Raw genomic sequence first — 6,501 nt, forward strand, 5'->3', positions numbered from 1 at the left:
TTTACTCCAAGAATCACATCCGCTAAACCCATGTCTTTCATGTCAAATCTCGCTTTCAACATGCTTTTAGTAGCTTTGATAATTTTATCATTACTCCCAATGATAAGCATATCGTCTACATAAAGGCATAACTCGTCATTTAATTCTCAGTCAAAGCCTATTAACTCGTCAGTTACGAAGCTGGACTGAAACTGCCCTGTCATTCAATGCTGGAAGCTTCTACGCGCGCGCGCGCCCATGCGGCCTCTTGGCTCACTGCCGTGCGGCGTGCGACCACTTGGCTCACTGCCGTGCGGCGTGCGGCCTCTTGGCTCACTGCCATGCGGCGTTGCGGCTCAAGTCCGTCCATGCGGCGGTGCAGCTCAAGTCCGTCCATGCGGCGGTGCGGCGTGCGTCACGTCACCTGTGAGTCTATACGTGCGCGCCGTATTGGCTCACTCTGGTGCGCCGCACACGGCACAGTAGGACCCATGCACCATGCTCCCAACCGCGCGCGCATGCGTATGACTGCCACGTCATGCGCCGCATCACCTACCACTTGGTCCTTGCAACCCTTGTGCTTCACCACGCGCGCGCGGTCAAAAATACAAAGGCGGCTCTCAAGCGGCTCGCGACGATGCGAAGTGCAAAGTGCAAAGTGCAAAGTGCAAAGTGCAAAGTGCAAAGTGCGCCATCAAAGCGCCACATCGCCCACGCCACGCGCGCGCGAGCGTGTGCGAGTTAGGGTGCTCCGCACCCTTCGCGAGGACACTAGTGTGTGCTTCCATGAAACAATAAGGATGGAGAGTTCCACCTTAAATACCCATTTAAGTTCCATCTCTCCTCCTATGTGGGACAAGGTGTTACTTTCCCTTTAGTTTCAACATTGAATGTTCCAAACACCCAACTTTGAGCATCGATATCTCATTCATCTTAGCTCGGTTTTGGACGCGGTTTAGTTCGTTGCGAAGCTCTTCCAACATAGAACACAAACCCACAAATAAATACATAAAACCCGCTCATTTTATTATATTTATTTCTAGTCCAAAATAGGAAAAAATCATTTTCCTATATTTGTGAAAAATGCTATTTTCACTTATTTTCCAACAATCCCCCACATGAAAAATGCTATTTTCATCAAATTTCCAACACTTTCTTCGAGCTTTTTTCGAGCGAGTTTCGAGCGACATGCGAGCCACGAGGTTTTTGAACACCCTATGCTTTGTAGTCCCTTCTTTGAGATTGAGAAGCCATTTTCACGGGTCCAAAACCCGATAGGGTTCTGTATGGTGTGTATTATGTTCACTACTTGGTACGCTGATGACTTTAATTGTCCGTTAACGATACGAAAATCACCACTCAGCCCTTTGAAGGTTAGGTTCTAGAAGTTATCGTTCGGGGAAAGAGACGGGCTAGTTGCAGGTGAGATGATTGGAACATTTGATTTGTTACCAATGGCGATTACAAAATCGGCTTGTGAGGATGTCGTGGGTCCTAGAAGCCAAAATTCTGAGACAAATATTTGCACAGTGTTTAAGGAGGAGGACTTGATTTGATAAGGAGTGTTTGGTTGGGTCAACTTTTACTAGTTCTTTGTTTGAACTTTCATCACATAACGACTTCCAACTCCAAGCAACGAATTACATTTATAAATGATTCACGTAACTAAAGTTTCTAATACGCTTGATTCGTTCAAATAATAAAAAAAAAAAAAGAACCTTATAATTTCTTAAGAGTTAATACCATACAGATTTTAATTCTGTTTTAGAATATAGAAGTCTATAATTTCTTTTTCTTCAAATGAACAACTATTGAATTGGTCAAATTTTATAAAAGGAAATTTAACATTTTGTAACACAAAACCATGTATGATTATTCTAAATAAATTAAAAAAAATAGGACCCTTTATAGTTCCAAAACATCTTGATTCAAACACCAAAAAGTTAACCAAACGATTAACAGGGATATTTTTGTGATGGGTTAGAATGGCCCCGGGTCAAAACATGCCGACTAAAAACAGTTCAGCTTGTGCCGGGTTAAAAACACATTATGACCAAAATATGTTTGGGTCAAAACGTGTCATTCTAAGTGATCAAAGTTATTAAAATAAAAGCATAAACCTCGAAATAAATTTTAATATGAGCATAGTTTAATTCTTTATGTGGCTTGATTTATTAATTCAAAATTATTAGAAAATACGAGTAAGATTTTGATAATGTGTCAATATAGAAGGTTAACAAATGATAAATTAATTTTTTTTAACGGCAAACATACTTTATATATAAATATAAAGAGTCAGCAAGAGGTTGGAAACAACAAACATCCCGAAAAACAACAAAGGAACGGTTACATAAGAATTAAGATCAATAATATCAAAAACCTTCCTATTCTCCCATTTTGGCGACTTGAGGTTTGTTCTGTCACAAAGCCAAAGGAAAGCATCTTCATTTTTTTATTTAACTAGATTTTATCCCGCGCGCGTTGCGCCGCGGATTCCACCACAATAACCCGATCATTTAACCCGACACACCCCTCAAGTTTTGTTTTTGCCCTCCCTCTGTAACACAACAATTCTATTTGTTTCTATTTATCAAATAAAAGAGAAACTGCTTCTTACTCCAATAGGTTACATGTAGAGAGAACAATTTAGTTACATATTATTAGACATCAAAACCTGCTTGAAAAAAAAAACATACATCATGGATGCCAAACGAACCCAACAAAATTGCATGTTCTTCAAGGGTCCACAAAAAGAAACTACGTGTAATAGATATGCATCCCAAGTAAAACTACCTTACAATTAATTGATTCTCAGGTATTAGAATCACTAATCTATGTTGGGTGCCTGCCACTTAATTTCCTTCATCAGTCTCTTTCTATCAGTCTCTGTTTGAGAACAAAATGTAGTTATTTAAATAGATACGCGCCTTGGTCGTTGTTCAAAAAAATGTACACACCTCAGTCATGTGTGAGTGATATTTGGTGCGAACTGGCTTTGATTAGGGAGTGATGAGGGAGTCTAGTGCAATCTTGGATGCTAGCAGTTGAAGAATGTTAACACCTAAAGAAGCGAAATTTGGATAGCTTTGTTTCCCTACTTGAACCATAAGTCTTGTATTTTTAACTTAATAAGGGCAAAGCAAATGTTGGATAGATCAATAATCATATTGATGTATGTATCTTGACAATCGTCAAATCTGTGTATACTATTATAGAATAGCTTCCCTTTTTTTTATTATTTTAACGGGTAAAAGCTAGTATGATGACCAACAAAAAGTGACACAAATCAGGTCCCCATTAAAAAAATACTTAAAACAAAAAAAAAAAAAAAATCGGTTTGGCCACCGGTGTGGTTTGCCGGTTCAAGCACTCTGGACGGTTTCCGGCTGGTTCAAATAGACTCAACCGGACCGAGTATGTGGCCAAGTCTGAAAACATCGTACAATATAAAAAAAAATTCTAACTACCTTGTTCGACTTCGAATGTGTAACCATTCAAGCCACGCCCATTGATGACAAGTCCATAAGAAGAAGAAATGCTTTCACCCATGCCCTATGTGTGTCTTGGTCTCTACAGATACCAAACAAATGTTTACATGCTTAGACTTTCCAAGTCAAACTCATTATTTTCAATTTTAAATTAGTCCTACAAATATCCAACACATTTGATCCATAACTTTCAGTTTTACACAAATGCACATAATAAATTCTACATGCTAAATTCATTTTAAGGACATTAAGTTATGTTTTGATTTGAAAAAGTAATATTAAAGGTTGACCACAAAGGTCAGCGCGTAAGTTTTTCACTTTTGAGCTTACCAGGTGGCCTTTTTTTACCAATCACCAGCAAGAACAATTTGATCTCTGGCAGGGAAAGGAAAGAGGACCGGATCCGATGGCGGCTGTAGATTTTCGTGCCGCCATAGCCTCTGGCGGCCTTTTGAAGGCCAAGTCACAGGAAGTAGAAGAAGCTACCAATCTGATCCTTCGCTTGAAGCATGTATGTAAAATTGTTGCCCAGTGGGATCGGGCAAGTTGTACCATAAGTACCATCCTACATTGAGTTTCTTCCGTCTTGTGGCCCATTCCTGAAAATAATAAGGTTAAGGATAAGTTATTTATTTTTAAAACGACTAACTCACACATCTTCTCGATCTACACCAATGTACTCTTTAATACTCCTAGGCTACAAGCCCTTTAGTGGGTCGTGTTATGTATTCGTGGATTCTACATTCTTGATAAGAAAATTAAGTCTTGGTTGTGAGTTGGTGTCTTGGTGACTTGTACATTCTTAGTACACTTGATAGGAAAGTTATGGTCCTTAGTCATGTATGGTGACCTGTACATTCGTAAATTATAACATGACACCTAGGAAAACACAATGTCACAGACATTCCTAAATATATATTTCATCATTTATCATTTACCTGAAAATATCACTTGAACTCCTTGGTTAGAACCCTAGATAACTGCTCAGCCATTGCTTTAATCCCTTTATCGAAACCATAGGTCACTGCTCCGCCTATCTCTCATGTCAACCACCATGAAGACCCAAAACAAATTGATATTTTTTTCCAAAGCAGCCACCGCAGTTCATTTTTATGATGGCCGGTGGTGGTGAGCTAAGTTCGATAAATCAGCGGAGACCACCCGTTTATAATCAAAAGAAACAACGGAATCCATAACGGTGCTTTAAACTCCTGCAATATCAATTAACACAATCGACGTACAGCAATAAATTAATCGATTTCTATTTCAGCAATAATCCTTCTCCGCTATGCCATGTATACCAAGATACCCGTCAATTCTTAAGTTAAAACTTTAACTAAACCTACATACGCATCCTAAATTTAACAGAAGCATAATGCAAAATTACAGATCTGTGAAGCCAAAGTGCATAATAATAATGTCCATAAATTAAAGAATAAAATTCGTACATTAGCTGCAAAATCAATCGTGATCCAAGAAATAGCATACAAACAAATGGAAACAACAAAGTAGCATAGAAAACAATTAATTAAAAGTTAAAACCTAAGAGTATATCAAGGATTTGCGAAGGAAAACAATATGAAAGCTTTAATCTTGGAAGATGAACATGGGTTATTATTCAAGATTATGTAATTGTGTATTACTACCCGAAGAAGATCCGTTTACTGGGTGTGATTGAATAGGAAGAGACGACGATGGTGATGGAGGTGGAGGTTTATAAGTCCAAAAGCCTAAAAAGGTTACACTCCAGAAATTAGAACATCACTTTCGAAATACTCATAATATTTTTGTTTACATTGCAAAACTCCAAAGCTAAACACCAAAGAAAACAGAATAATAGGGGTGAAGACAAACATACCCACAATCCCAAACCATTTACACCTCCTCAAGGTATCAATTTCATTCTCCATTTCGACTTCTCACCGACATCAAAGGCCACTCGACTTCCAAAATAGAGTAAACCAAGACTCACATCACACCCACAACACAAACCCCAGGTAGTTCCATAGAGATAACAACGCATCATCCTCGCCGAATACAAACAAAAATGAAAGCAATAATAGAATATATAAGCAAGAATACATGCCTGTTAAACAACAACACCAAAGAAGATGTCGAGAAAATCACCTGCATCGCCGTATCGTCGGTAACAGATGGTCGCCGGGTAGTTTATCTGGTGGCCGGCGATTATCTGCAGACCCCTCTCTCATTAACCCTAGATTCTCTCATTAACCCTAGATTTACCCTCTATTTCTGCGAATGTGAAAAGGAAAAGGGAAGAAATAACCCAGGACACGTAGCAAAGGGGAAACCACTCAAAAGGCAGGTGTAAACTTGAAGTAATGACACAGCTATTTAATATCACTGTTGTAACACCTCGAAATTTTGTGTCCAATAAGGTATTGACACGTGTCTTAAGTTTACACGTGGCGTGTTATAATTAATAAAGGACTAATGTTGACAAACCTTGAAAATATATAAATTCGAGGGTTATAAATGTCAAACAAAGGTAAGTATACTATATAGTAACCCTAAATGGTGCTCGTACCTTCAAACGAATAAATCATGGATCGTACGGAAGCGAAACGCAGAAGAAAGTGAGAGATTACAAGCTGCGGGGGTTAACTGTGTCAACATGTTTAATTATACCTCTGAGTGACCCTTTGACGTACCCGAGGCTTTGTAACAGTAAAATACGCTCACTAGAATATAATATATAAATTCCGCGAAGTTCCGTTTTAAAACGAGAAAGTAATGATCAAATTCGTACGAGAAGGGTTAAAAGCGTCAACAATGAAAGTCAAGGCTTTCCGAATAATTAACAAGATAACCGGGGACTTAACAATACGGGTAAATAACACGAGGTCCTTAGTTGTAAATAATCTAGGGCCAAATCGCAAAGTTACCCCTTCAAACCCGAAAGGTCAGGTTAATAATTACAAAAGATTTCGTTATTAATTATCAGGATTCTGTTATGATTACAAAAGATTTTAAAAACCTGAAAAATCAACCTCTCGCGGGCCGCATTAAGTTT

General features: G+C 38.6%; 1 long non-coding RNA gene across 1 annotated transcript; it reads right to left on the bottom strand.

The window, feature by feature from the left end:
- Positions 1-3,314: 3,314 nt before the first annotated feature.
- LOC110883335 lies at positions 3,315-5,395 on the bottom strand. The gene is made up of 4 exons (XR_004869885.1): positions 5,326-5,395; positions 4,406-5,197; positions 3,798-4,066; positions 3,315-3,549 (listed from the first exon to the last, which is right to left on the bottom strand). It is a non-coding gene; the product is annotated as an uncharacterized LOC110883335 (long non-coding RNA).
- Positions 5,396-6,501: the final 1,106 nt, after the last annotated feature.

This window comes from Helianthus annuus, chromosome 10, assembly GCF_002127325.2.
Source record: "Helianthus annuus cultivar XRQ/B chromosome 10, HanXRQr2.0-SUNRISE, whole genome shotgun sequence".
Classification (NCBI taxonomy): Eukaryota; Viridiplantae; Streptophyta; class Magnoliopsida; order Asterales; family Asteraceae; genus Helianthus; species Helianthus annuus.